The sequence below is a fragment of the Anolis sagrei genome, chromosome 1 (assembly GCF_037176765.1).
Source record: "Anolis sagrei isolate rAnoSag1 chromosome 1, rAnoSag1.mat, whole genome shotgun sequence".
NCBI classification, from domain to species: domain Eukaryota; kingdom Metazoa; phylum Chordata; class Lepidosauria; order Squamata; family Dactyloidae; genus Anolis; species Anolis sagrei.
The window spans coordinates 42,549,246-42,564,023 of NC_090021.1; positions in this window are offsets into that span (position 1 = coordinate 42,549,246).

The window sequence follows — 14,778 nt, forward strand, 5'->3', positions numbered from 1 at the left end:
CTGCTTCAATTTATTCTATTTTGGTATATTTTTGAATCCAAATCACTTTCTTTGTTTTTGGAATTGCATTCATTTACTGTTTTTAATGCACTCTGAGAAATTTTGTGATTCAATAAATATGATTTTTTATAAGCTCACACTTTTAGACTGCATTTGTATTTGTTTACTTTTGAACCATGAGAGCTACAGCAAATATGGTATTGATGTTAAAGATCTAAAATACATAGGCTGGAATTCACTATTTCAGTTACAGATGTGTAACATAGAATTATGCATTCATGTATTCACAGTTCTTACATATTCACAATTGTAGAACTATTGTCAGGAATATAAAAGTCCCACAATCTTTCTTTATCAAACGGCAGCTGCCGTGAACAGCAGAGCTCTATTCTTATATCAACCAGAGTGAAGCTACCTAACAGTTACACATACACACAAACACACCAGTGATCTCTAATACAAGGAGAAATGGTGAGAATCCAGTTTTAATTGCTGCACAAGAGAATGTTAGAGAAGGAGAGTACAAATGCTCTGTCCCAATCAACAGGAAAACAAACTATTGTTGCTTTCAGCAGTAGCCGAACCATAAACCAGAATTGAGAAGATCAGTCTGGTAAGTACACTTAATAAATCTATTGTTAAGTACTGTATATACGTGAGTATACGCCAGGTTTTTCAGCCCCCTTTTTAGGCTGAAAAAGCCCCCCTCGGTTTATACTCGGGTCAAGGTTATTTTTCATTTGATTCTGTTATTATTACTATTTTATTACATTTATTATTTTGCTCTATTATTTATTTATTTATTTATTTATTTATTTATTTATTTAAAGCATTTTTATTCTGCCCTTCTCACCCGGATTGGGACTTGGAGCAGAATGCAACATACAAACGGCAAACATTCAATGCCTGGACAAATAAATTATGCACATACATCAACATTAAAATCATTGATTTCAACATTAAGACCACTGTTTAAAACTCTCTTGGTCATCCGCATCAAAACTAGTTGGCATAGTGAGGTTTCCAATTGCTTTCTTATTTCACTTATTATTACATTTACATTATATTACTCTATTATTATTATTTATATTACATTTATTATTTTACTTGATTATTATTACATTTATTATTTTTCTCTATTATTGTTATTACATTTGTTATTTTACTCTTTTTGTTATTATTGGAAAGATATGTAAGCACATTTACTTTGAAGAAGGTTAGAATAATGGTTTAATCACAGTTGGACAGTCTTACCTTAAATTACAGTTTTATGTAAATATTCAAAAACATTTAATCTGCTGATGCTTCAATTAATATAATTTTATTGGTATCTATTTTTATTTTGAAATCACCAGTAGCTACTGCATTTCCCACCCTCAGCTTATACGTTTTCCCAGTTTTTTACGGTAAAATTAGGTACCTCGGCTTATATTCAGGTCGGCTTAAACTTGAGTATATATGGTAGATAAGAAATTTGTTAACTGTCTGAATGCAAAAGAGGTTTACCAGTGGCTCCTCCTCATCCTGAATAGAACTGACCACTGGGTTCTGTCCTGGGCCCAGTGTTATTCAGCATCTTTATCTCTGTTTGGATGACAGAATAGAAGGCATGCTCATCAAATATGCAGTTGACGCCAAACTGGAGGGATCGCTAATACCCCAGAGGACAGACTCCAAATCCAAAATTACCTTAACAGAATAAAGAACTGGGCCAAGATGAACAAAATGAATTTCAACAGTGAGAAATACAAAGTACTACACTTTGGCAATAAAAATGAAATGCACAGACATAGGATAGATGACATCTGGCTTGAAAACATAACATGTTAATGGGATCTAGGCATCTTAGTAGACCACAAGCTGAACAACAGTGTGACGTGGCAGCTAAAAACACCAATGCAATTCTAGGCTGCATCAATAGGAGTATAGTGTCTAGATTGAAGGAAGTCATAGTCCCATTCTATTCTGCTTTAGTCAGACCTTCTCTTGGATACTGTGTCCAAATCAAGGTATCACAATTCAAGGGCATCAACAAGATGGAACATGTTCAGAGAAGGGTAACAAACATGGTCCATTGGTCTAAAAGCCCTCTGAGGATCGGTTGAGGGAGATGGGTATATTTAGCTTAGAGGAAAAAAAGGCTAAGAATGAAACAAGTTAGCCATGTTTAAATATTGGAAAGGATGACACAGTGAGGCAAGGACAAGTTTGTTTCTGCTGATTCTGGAGACTAGGTCATGGAGCAACGGATTCCAATTGCAGAAAAAAAGATTCCAAGAAAACATTACAAATAATTTCTTGTTGGCTAGAGCTTTTTGGAAGTGGAATAGCCTGCCTCAGAGGGTGATGGAGTCTCCTTCTCAAGAGGTTTTAAGTGGAAGTTGGATGGCCATTTGTTGGGAGTGCCAGCCAAGAGTTCCTCTCTCAGTGTCTACCCTCCCACCCAGACAGATAATATCGTGGCAATGGTTGTGCTCATTTTAATTTCTTGCTCTAGAGCAATAAACTATGCCTCATGTTTATGTGATTCTGCTATCTTTGCTGATCAGTTTTCTAATTACCTATCAATAGGACAGGTGTCTGTTTATGAAATCTGTTTGTGCAGTTAAAGCAACCATCCTCTGCAATATACCTCAAGAGTTTATGTGATCAACAAATGGCTAATTTGGGCAGTTCCTCTTCATTTAATTTTACTGGTAGACGCTTCAATTTCCACTTTGCAAAGTTTTTAGACTAGGCAATGTAATAACTAAAACCTGGGACATCAGTTGGTTTTGAAGTCTCTACAAGATAGTCTATAAAAAAATTAATCCAATGCATCCTCAAAAAAAAAGGGATAAATTTCTTTAGATTGAATTCTTTTTATGATTGTAAGCCCCTTCAAGGGAGATGGGGTGGGGTATAAATATTATTATTATTATTATTATTATTATTAGAATTAGAATTCATAGCTCCTGAACCAATACATGAACTGAAAAACATGACACAATTATTCACACTTTTTAAAGTTCTGGGTTTTACTTTTCTTTGTTCTAATGTACGTATTGTGGAGGAAGGTATATACAAAAAAAATTGATGGTACGAAAATTATGTATTAAAATGGGCTGCAATAGGCAAACTAGATCCATACATTGACAAAAGTGAGCCCAAAAAGGAAAGGAAATTTTCCATCTGGACTTTTAGAAATAATAATAACAATAATAATATTTATTTATTTATTTATTATTTTGAATATTTGTACCCCGCCCTTCTCAACTCCCTGGGGGGACTCAGGGCAACTTCCAATCAGCAGCAATTTGATGCCTCAATATATACATAATAAAAACAGTCAATAATTACAAATATTAAAAACATTAAAACAATACAATTAAAATCTACTAAGAATTACCACTCTGGTAGCCATTATTAGCCAAAAACTATGGTTGGATGCTCCATCAAACTTACCCATAATCCATTTCCAAGCCATTGTCAACATTGTTATTGTCAGTGTCCGCTTAATTACCTGAAGGCCTGGTACCACAACTTTATTATTATATCCTGCCTCGATCTCCCTGAAGGGATTCAGGGCGGCTTGCACGGGCACCAAGCCCAATATAAACAAGGTTACAAAGTAATATAATTAAAAACATATAACAATCAATTATCTTAAAACAAAAAAATCAATAAAATCTAAGGCATCATAAAACATAAACCAAGCAACAAACAACCAATAGCTGAGAAAAGTGGGCATGTGCAGATTTGAGACATAGGGCAGGACAAGGGCTAGTGCAAACACAAAATGTAGGGCCGGGGCTGGGAACAAAGTGCTGGAGATCCTACCAAAAGATGAGGTCTAGACAGAACAGCTGAATCATTATTTGAAGGCACATTGGAACAGTCAAGTCTTCAGGTCTTTCCAGAAAGTGGACAGAGGTGGGGGGCTAATCTAATCTCCCCGTGGAAAGTGTTTCAGAGCCAGGGAGCCACCACCGAGAAGGTCCTCTCTCTCATCCCCACCAACCATGCTTGCGACGGAGATGGGAGCAAGAGAAGGGCCTTCCTAGCAGATCTTAGCACTTGTGCCGGTTCATATAGGGAAATATAGTCCCCCAGAAAAGCAGGAACTGAACTGTTTAGGGCTTTATAGGTAATGACCTGCACTTTGAATTGGGTCCAGAAACTTACCAACAGCCAGTGGAGCTGCTTCAGAAAAGGTGTTGTCCACTCCCTGTTTCCACACATTGCTGTGGAAACAATTACAATTGTACCAATGTAGGTAATATAAATGTTGCAGGATAGGGAGCTATTGCTGGGTAGGAGACAGACCAGTGGTGGCATCTGCACAGTGTCATACAAAGGGGTTGCAATGTCAGTTCCCCTGCCTTGTGCAATAAAGTCAAAGTTTCAGAACTTTTGTTGGACAGCATTTATAACGGAGCTCAAGCATACATTTATAGCCCCCACCCCAATCCATTGATAACATCAGCATTTCAAGCCTAAATGGAATAAAATCTGTTTCAGAGACATATTCCTGCTAACTTTTTTTAAATGGAAAAGCACGTATATATGAGAGGTGCATTTTTAAGGGGTTAACAAATTATTTTCATTATTTTGAACTGGAGCTCTCCCTTGGCTTCTGCTCCATATTAGAGTTTTAAAACCAAACTGAATGAAATTGTAGGCTTTAACCTGCTTACTGAGAACATAATGTCTGTGAAAGTTCACAAAGGTCTGACAAAGACTGTCCATTTTGCAAACTAAGTGAGGAAAGTTCCTTTTAAAATGTGTCTGTACCTGAAGTCACAGGACAGGAAGAGTTCAGAAGGTTAATTTCATCGTTGGGTCTATGATGGATGTATAATTATGGCATTCTGGCTCCAAATGACATAAAATTTGCAGACATTATACCTTTCTCTGATAGAGTTCAGGCCTGTCTAATTTAAGGTAGAGTTGGACAAAGGTTTCTTGTTCTCCAAGGCAATTAAAAAGGAGCGAAAACTTGCCAATTCCCTCCTGTTGCCACTGACACCTTCATCTTCTGCCATCTATAGCCAGTTGCCAGTATTTACCTGCTTATATGTACAGCTAAAGTAGTTAAGGGGATGGGAGAATGATGTAAAACCTACCCTGAACAACCTTATGCACTTGTTAGACTTTCCCTGGATTGAGCAAAATCATCTGCTAGCGTCTCTTTAACCAAACTGTAGTGTGCGTTTGCAGAGCTCCTGTGATCTGAAACTCTAGTGCAGCCCTATGACTGTTGGTATAGGGTTTGAAACTTTGGGGTTTGGAACTGGAATAAAGAGCACGTAGAGTCCATTCAAAAAGCTACTGAAAAGGGTTACGTTACATGGCTAAGGGCAGAAAGATGTGTCCATGAGAAATATATTATTTATTTATTTACTCTATTTATATCCTGCCTTTCTCTACCCTGAAGGGAACTCAAGGCAGCTTTACATATGGACATTATGTTCAACAGGAAATCAAATCTTTCTTAACTCATTCTCAGTTATATTGCATATATATACATAGGCATGTTGGTGATCAAGTAACAGTATCCAAGTTGAGATATTCTTTGTCATGCAAACAATTTTCGGAAACAGCTGTTACAAGATGCAATGATGTCCAAAATCATGCAACTTCTGTTGAAACTATTGGGTAGTCTGAAAGAATCCTCTGACAGCAAGCCCAAAAAGTGTGTTATTTTCTCAGAATTTTAATAATATTAAATCCCAGGAAGCACAATGGAATTTCCTTCTGATTTAGATTTTGGACCTCATACTATGACGGAGGGAAAGCGTTGTATTAAAGTCGTGTTTAGTGCACTAGATTAAAAAGCAAATCATATCATTTATCAGTACATATCACATGGTTTTTCTTTCCTTTTCTCCCAAAATTATCAGTTTTCTGATTTATCACATGAGTGCAGGCAGATCCCATTTTTCCCCATGGGCTCTTCTGCTCTCCCTCCCAATTGGTTTTTTTATGGATTGCTAACTCTACTTTTTAAAAAAGGGAGAAAAGGCAGGGAAAAGAGCAAGCTTGAAAGGTTAGAATCAAGTGAAAGCAAAGTAGAGATCTCCTGAAGAAGTTCAATTTCTATTGAATACATTGATTTTTTAAAATACTCTGCAAGGATCAGGTAGATGGATTTTGGGAGATTACCAAGACATCACTGCTTTGTAGGATACGTTCTATACGAATGCTCATTGCTCCACCTCACCAAATCAATGCGGGTGAATCTGGCAGATCCCATCCTACGTGTTTTTCACCATTTTTTCCCTGTTTCCAAGTGATTCCTGAGGTCAGAAGACAATTTCTCCCATCACCTGTCTCCTCCCCATTTCTTTATACTTTCAAAACAGTTCCCTAACTAAGCATAAGAGGCAACAGGGGGAAGTCTCCTTGTGTCGTGCGATGGGCTCCATTTTACTTTGTCTCTTTAATGTTTTAGAACTGTTTAGAAATGAGGTGAGAGGGGAAATGATTGCATGGGATAAGGTCCATAAACAGAGATCTGGTGATAAAATGCAAAAATTGTTTTTGTTATTAGTGATGCACTGTTGTATATGCAAAACTGCATTTCTTCTCATTTATCTGTATCTCTTTATCATTATCCATCAGTTTGTAAAGTAATGAAAAAAGTTTCACAAGAATTTACTTAAATATATCTGTACATTTCATGGCAGGAGATCCTTCCTTCTTGGACAATCTGAAGCATGTCAGATTGGGTCAGCATTCATCTGAAGTTTTGCATCAGGCATTAAATCAGTTTGGAGAAGTTTCACACAGTTCAAGTAAATGTGTCATCATTATCAACATGTTGTTAATTTACATCCCATTTTTTTTCTCAAGATTGAGACCTAAACCAGCTCAAACCTCAGCTAAGTGTCTCATAGCAGATACTGAACTTTTTGGGACCCAGTCTGAACATCTTCTAGCTGTCTTGTGTAGACTAACAAAGAAAATATAAATGGTAGAAGGAGGAGATGGGAGAAATTAACAAAGTCATATTTGAAATATTTGAAATATTTAAATTTTAATTTTAATTTCTTTTTATAAAAACCAAATTAAAATAAGCCCCCCCCCTTTAAGGCTGCATTATGATTATTTTTCCATATTTACATTCCTTTCCCTATTTTTCATTTCACCCATTTGTTATGATGCCTCAAATGAACAGATTTTCTCCTTCTCTTTAGCTCTTCCTAAGCATGTTCCCTCTATTTTTAAAATGAGAAGAGCATACCTCTAAATTTTACCCTCAATTTATCAGAAGCCATGGCAAAAGTCATAATTTTGACTGCATAATCTGCCTTCATCTTATACACGAGGTTGATTTATACATGTGTATAATTATACAGTAAATGAGTGTACTGTACATATCTCCCTAAAATTTCCTCTTGCCAGATAACTGTCAAAGAATTAATATCATACAATGGCTTTGCATAGTTGTATCACAAAAGGAAGATTCTTCTCTCCTGTCTTTTCTGAAATACATTTTTGAACACACCTAGTTCTAAATGCACTGCTGTTGCTAGAATGATCTCACACAAAGGGCTGGACCTGGACTGTGATCTGCAGATTGCTTGACAGGGCTAACTGGTTTAGTTTTATGCACAGCCAGGACCTCATCAGGGTGCGTAAAGTACAGTGAAGTCGCTCCTTCTCCTCTCATCACATTTCACTACCTTGCAGTAAAGATCAAGTGGTGTCAGTTTTCCAGCCAGGAGTTACTTCCAGCACAGCCTCAAAGCAAGGACTTCATGCAGTTTTTAATTTGAAGTGCATTACCTGAACAATACCTATGCTAGCACTAAGGTGATGTGGTTAAATTAAAAAAAACAAGACAACATGAAATTTCTGTGCTCAGGCTGCACATCAGACAAAAGCTCCTTGTCTTCAGTGTTTTGTTCCCTAACTTCATCTGTAGTACAACATACATTAAATAGGGAGGGAGGAAAGGTGGTTATGATATCTGAACTACATCACTGACAAGTTGTGCAACTGTGCTATTGAAATTGTGATGATGCACAACAGGAACCACACAAGATGTCATTTGCAATGAGAGCTCCCATTGCTCATCAGAACATGTTGCAAATCAAGACTGTTGTGAAACAGCCACAATGCTGGCTCTGCTTGAACATTGTTCCCTACTCTGTAGCCATGCCTTTGTCCTCCTGAGAATACAAATGTTGTGTAATGGAGGAATTCAGCTATGTATGTATAGATGATACCAAGTCATTTATCAACTATCACACAACCCCATTAATATAATAGGATTTCCTTAGGCAAAGAATTGTTTGGGCAGGTTTTTCCTTTGAAATATAACCAGCAGCACCTGGTATGCATCAGCAGTCTCCCATTCAACAGCTAATCAAAACTGGACCTGCTTAGCTTCCAAGACCCAATGGGATCTCGTAATTTAGGGTATTCAGTTCCAACTACATGGCCATAAATCAATTTACAATGATGTACATTTCCAACAGGATGCCAGCCATAAAGCTACCAAATGCTTATGGGGCGAATATATAACACTCAAGACTGATGTTCCCTAACTAATAAAAACCTATAAAGTAATGGGAGGTATTGTTATTTATTACAGTATCAGTAGGATGGTGAATCCATTTTGGATTTTAGTTCAGATTTTAAGGAAGCTATCTAAAATGTTGACTCCTATTCCTCATATAGTATGGTATATGGCAGCTCCCAATTTCATTTTAGACTGCAAGTAATATATGATGTTTGTATCCTTCCCTTTAGGACTGAAGTAGTGGGAGCAATTTTCTGAAAGGTTTTTAGCATTTAAATGGGGGAGAAAAAGGTTAAGAAAACTCTCCCTTTCTGGGTTTTCCACTGAAGGCAGCAATCTCTGCAGTGCGTTTTGTTAAAAGGCTGGGAGGAAAATTGATTGCCAGGGAGCATCAAGTGTCATTTGGCCCTCAGAGATCCAGCTTACTTTCATATCTGTAACATGCTGACCTCCTGAAATTCCTTCCTTTGTACAACGTTTACCAGTAGAGAGCCCTATCTTCCTCTGCAATTGGGCTTCTTAAATGGAAAGCTGGCTCTGCAGGCAGCAACAGGTGGGGAAGGATTGTTCAGATCTATTTATATCCACCTCCTTCTCAAATAGCAACTGAGTTCAGAGGTAAATCGTGGGCAGAACTGAGCTGTTAATTCTTTTCTGGTAAACAACTTTCTGTTGTGGCTGTTGTAGCTTTTCTTTAACCTGACAAAGAAAAATAGTAAAATTGATATTCGTATTTTGGCTAGTTTTTCTTTGACAATTTTTTACATTTCTGAACTTTAAAAAAAGATCCAAACATAATGGATCTGTTATGAACAGGAAGGTGGAATCTATTCATAGGGCTCGTTGATAATAATAATAATAATAACAACAACAACAACAACAACAACTTTATTTTCATACCCTGCCTCCATCTCCCTGAAGGAACTCGGGGTGGCTTACAAAGGGACAAGCCCAGGAATACAGATTAAAAGCAGGCACAGAAAATCCAATCAACAACAAAAAATAAAAAAAAATCATAATCAGACAACATTGTAATTATCATATCAAGGCTGAGCATCAATGCTGGGTTCGGGCTCATCATTCCTATATGCAATAGTTCCTACATAGAGCCACTGGAAAGTGTGAGATATATAGGGCTTGGCTTGAATGTCCTTAACTATTAACATATCAAAAGTGCAAAGAAGGAACCAATCAAAGTTCGGGAGCTAGATAGGGTTGGGAAAATTCTCTAGTGAACTGCCTAGCCAAAGGCACAATGGAACAACCTGTCTGATCTCCTTAGGGAGAAAGTTCTAGAGCCGAGGGGGTACCACAGAGAAGGCCCTTTCCCTTGTCCCCACCAACCACACTTGAGACGGTGGCAGAAGTGAGAGAAGAACCTCTCAAATGACCTTAGAGTGCATACTGGTTCCTAGGGGAAGATGTGATCACAAAGATAGGCAGGTACCAAACCATTTACTGGTTTAAAACAGTTTTTTAAATGCTTGCTGGAACCATTTATTCCAAAGGTATTCAAAGAGTTGATACATGGACATGGTGGTCTCAAAGACTTCTGCTGGTAGTCCCTGGTAATTGTAGCACAAATATGGCACTGATTCCTGATGTCAGTCCCTTGCATCATATAGTTTAACAAACATCAGTGCAGGACCTTTTCACACAGCATAGTTATTGCATTATGCATGGCTGTATCCAGTGGACCCCCGGGGTTTGTATTTAATGATGCACTAGAGCAGTGGTTCTCAACCCGTGGGCCCCCAGATGTGGGCCCCCAACTCCCAGTATCCTAAGAGCTGGTCAACTGGCTGGGATTTCTAGGAGTTGTAGGCCAAAACATCTGTGGACCCACAGGTTGAGAACCACTGCACTAGAGCTCTTGGGCTGGGAATTCTAAATATAATTTTGTATCTCTAAACTCTATTCCATAGGATGCAGCTATAAGAGTTGAAGAGGAGCACAGTGTAAGCATGTTGTTATGCAAAAAAAAAAACCCTTGTCTAGTGCTTTAGCACCACAATTTCACAGATCCAACCCCAGGTTCAAAAGAAGTTATTAAAATGTTCATTCCCTAGAGCAGTGGTTCCCAACCTTTTTTTGACCAGGGACCACTTTGACTAGGGCCCACTTGACCAGAGACCCTTTGACCAGAAAACCCTTTGACTAGGGACCACTCTCCAATATTAGTACCAAAAGGGGCGGGGCCGGTCAGCTTTGTGGAAAGGGGTAGACATAAAATAAATAAAATAAATAAAAAGGAAGGAGGTTCATGGACCAGATTTTCATTCTCATGACCCACTGCTATGCACGGCCCACAGACTGAGGGCCACTGCCCTAGAGAGAATTGCCACAATTTGTAGAAAAGTATGCCTGTGTAAATATTTACTGTTATGTGTGTACTACGGAGATGGAGCCTCCAAATGTCAGTATTGTAGTTTTATTCCCACTGCCTTGGAGAGTGCATTTCTTCAGGACATTCTTACATTTTGGAATCACTGCAATTAAAAAAGAATGGTCTACTCTGCATTACAAAAATACACAGGGATTTTTACCATCTTATTTTATTGAGTTATCATTTCTGAAACATTAGGAGACAGCAGCGCAGACCACAGGAATGTCGTTTCAGAGCTCTATTTCTGTTCTGTATCCAAAAAGAGCAAATAACATAGTGGCACAAAGATAAACAAAACCCAAAGAAAGCCCAAGGAATTTAGGTCTAGCTATTCCAGAGTCTCCCAACTCCTCCTTCTGTCAAGTGTGTTCTCTGTGCGTACAAACCAAGTGCCACTGGCTGCAGTCTGTGGAGGTCAGGCTAATAGGATGGAGTGGAAACTGCAACATTCCGTTTGTCAACAGGGTAAGTCTAGTAGGAGCCACTGCAACCTGAGCAGTATCAAAACTCTTGCCAACTAACAATTGCCCTGCCAATGACCACTCCTTTTCTAGTCGCACTGGGTTATGTATAATCACAATTAATTCTGTCTCTTTGCCACAACAGAAGCTGGAGATTCCAACTTTAAAATGTAAGCTTCAGTGAGATGCTGGAACAGAGTACCCAAAACCATGGATGTACAACAAAGAGTTTAGTTTGGGGGGTGAGGAGCAGAGGATTTCTGCCATTTTATTTTATGTCCCTATGTTGTTGCTGCTGCTGCTGCCTCAACTCATCCCTTTCCCAACCACTTTGCCTCACATGGCAAAGCCCAGCATTTCTCTCCCTCCTTTTTCCCTTTCCAATGAACTTCCCATATCTCTGTCCCTCCATTCTCCACACAATGGTTCAATACATAATTAACCAAAACAATGATTTTTAAAAGAACAGGGAGGCATTGGCCAGGGCATTGTAAAACAAGAACAGCCACATCACCTCTGCTCTCATGTCAAGCAATAGAGATCTTGGACCACTGCTATCAGTGGCAGTTAATTCAGAAAAGCCAGGATGTGCATCTCAGTAAAGAGACTAGTAGTAGCAGCAGTAGTAATAGTAGTAATATGTCAGCTTTTACACTGTCATATAATCCAGATTATCATGAGTTATCTGCGTGCCTCTTTTTGATTTTGTGATAGTAGAAAACAAACAAATTGAAATTATACTTATCAATCTTCTCCTATCCATACTTTTTTCCCCTTGGCAAATGCCCATTCTTTCAGCTCTCTCTTCCTCATCTGGCCTTTTCACAAGTTCCTGAGTTGGGTAGCAAAGGCAGTTCAATCAATGCAGTGTTCAGGTGTGTAGTATCAAAGGACAAAAGGGGTCGGGCATCTTTCCAACTACCTACTTTTTTCTGTAATTGTTCCACAAGCATACATCCACATTTGCCTTTTGAGGAAGAAATGTTGGGAAGCGTATGATCCTGAGTGGGTTTCCATGGCCAAGTGGAGAGTTTAACATTTGCCTCCAGAATCAAAGTCCAACTTCTAAACCACTACACCATACTGGACCTTACTCCTACCCCCTAAACACATGCATTTATTGGTTGGGGATTGACTATTGTATTGCTTGGTGCTTGATCCTGCTTTGTACTAGGAATAAATTGCATATAGGGGTACAATTCAATTGACTATATAGAAATTTCAGAATATGATAAATCAGTGGTTCTTGGTCATTCAGGTGTTTTGAACTTCAGCTCCCACAATTCCTAACAGCTGGTAAACTGGCTGGGATTTCTGGGAGTTGAAGTCCCAAACACCTGGAGGACCAAAGATTGTGATAAACACAACAGAAGTATATAGCGTATATGGAACTCTTTCACAGATCTTTCCTCGAGGAGGTACACAAAGTCCAAATGGGGTTAATGGGAATGCTTGAGCTTCATTACACCTCATATGTCTCCGGGTCTTTAGGAATACAATGAGGCCAGACTGAAACGAGGCTGAAACATTTCTGGGGGCTGCCATTTTATTTGTATGCCTTTTCCAAACTAGGGCACAAACAAATTAAGGTTCATGACTTAATTAAGGCATCCAGACCCAGTGTCAGCTGTGTGGTAATCAGCAATTAAATCAGTGCCCCTATTTCCAGCATCCCTGTGTAATGACGGACAAAAATAGAAACATTTTCTTTTTTCATTGCTCACGTGTGTTAGTTCTTGAATGCCAAGATTCAATTTATCTATTAACCAGTAATGAAGGCTTTCAGCTGAGCCTATATTCCAAATTTGACCTGCTTTACTTTCCGTTCCCTCCTCTTAGGCAGAATGAGGCTGTTGTCTAAGGTCACAGATAGTGAAGTATCAGGAGCAGTAACAGAGTCTTAGAAGGTGGCAAGGTTGCCCCTGCAATTAGGCAGGGGTAATCTTGCCTAACTGCACTGCTTGAAGCAACTGCCTCAAGCAGTGCAATCAAATCAATGACTCCCTCTCCCTCTCCATGTGTAGTTTCTGAACTCTTTGACTTTTCATAACCCATTTGGTTATATGCACATACTCAAGTTAGAACGTTACTTTCCAATTCAGTGGAGACTATACCGCTGCCAGTACCAGTTTCAACTACCAGTTCTCTTAGTTTCTGTACATTTAACAGAGGAAGACACTATGATTCAACCCCAGCTCTTTATATGTTATTATATTATGCTATACTCTGAAATATTTTGATTGTCAGCTTTTAAAGTGTATTTTGAATTTATTTTCAAAACATAGTGATGTCTGGCATTCTGTACTGCGAGTCAGGATTCGTAAGCCACCTTGAGTCACCTTCAGATTCAAGAAAAGCAGGATAGAAATACCATAAATAAATAAATAATCTAGAGTTGCAGCTCCGTAACTGCTCCATATTCACTATATCTATATAGAAAGGGGGGGGGGGGATAATCTTCTTATGGTAGCATTTGGTTCCGTTCTGTTTTTAAAGGAAACTGATAATATTTTCAACCCCAACAAATGAGATGTATTTTGACTGTAACCCTCCACATTCTGAACTATCACATAGACAAGTGTGGACCCCAACCATTCCGCATTCTTTATTTCTTTTCTTTTTAAAATGGAAACTTCACAATAGCAGAAGTCTGAAATCTACATCTAAAAAGGAGGAAATATAGTCACAGCAAAGTGGTGATATACCACAATTGCACAATTCCTGAAGAATAAATTAATAAAACCGCATTGAGTCACCTGTTTGGGCTGAAAAATGTTGTATAGAAATAAAGCAAATAAATAAATAAATATAAAAACTACTGTAAATGTTTTGTAAAAGAGGAGTGGCAGCAAGAAAAGGAACACCAAGGCTCATTTCAAGAATGATCACGGGGACGCCTACCCTAAATATCACTAAAATGAACTAAAAGAGACAAAACTAAGAGTTCCCATCCCAGACTTTAGCTGTTTCCACGCACATCAGGAGCTCTGAAGAGAAGTATTTCCTGGGTCCAGAATTGTCCATTTCCAAACACTTCTGAAACAGTTAATAGATGGAGACCCATAGGGCAACCAGCGGAAGTGATTTTTTGTTGTAAGGTGGGTTCCATGGAATTCAGTCCATCTGTAAACCATTTTTAAAGTGTGCAGAAATGGGATGGGGGTGGGACAGGGGGATCCTGAATACTAAAACAGCCAGCAGCCCCCAGCTAGCCTATAAACTAGCAGCTTCTCCAGGAGCTGGAGATCTATTTTGATAGTGATTAAAATACAAAGTGAATGATGGTTTTGTCCTCCCACCATTTAGTGAGGCTGTGACAATTAGAAGCAGGACTCCATCACAAATCTTTACCATAGCCTTGTTCATAGATGGGAGAAAGGTGGAAAAGTCATTTTCTTGGCATCCTGATCACAATCAGAACA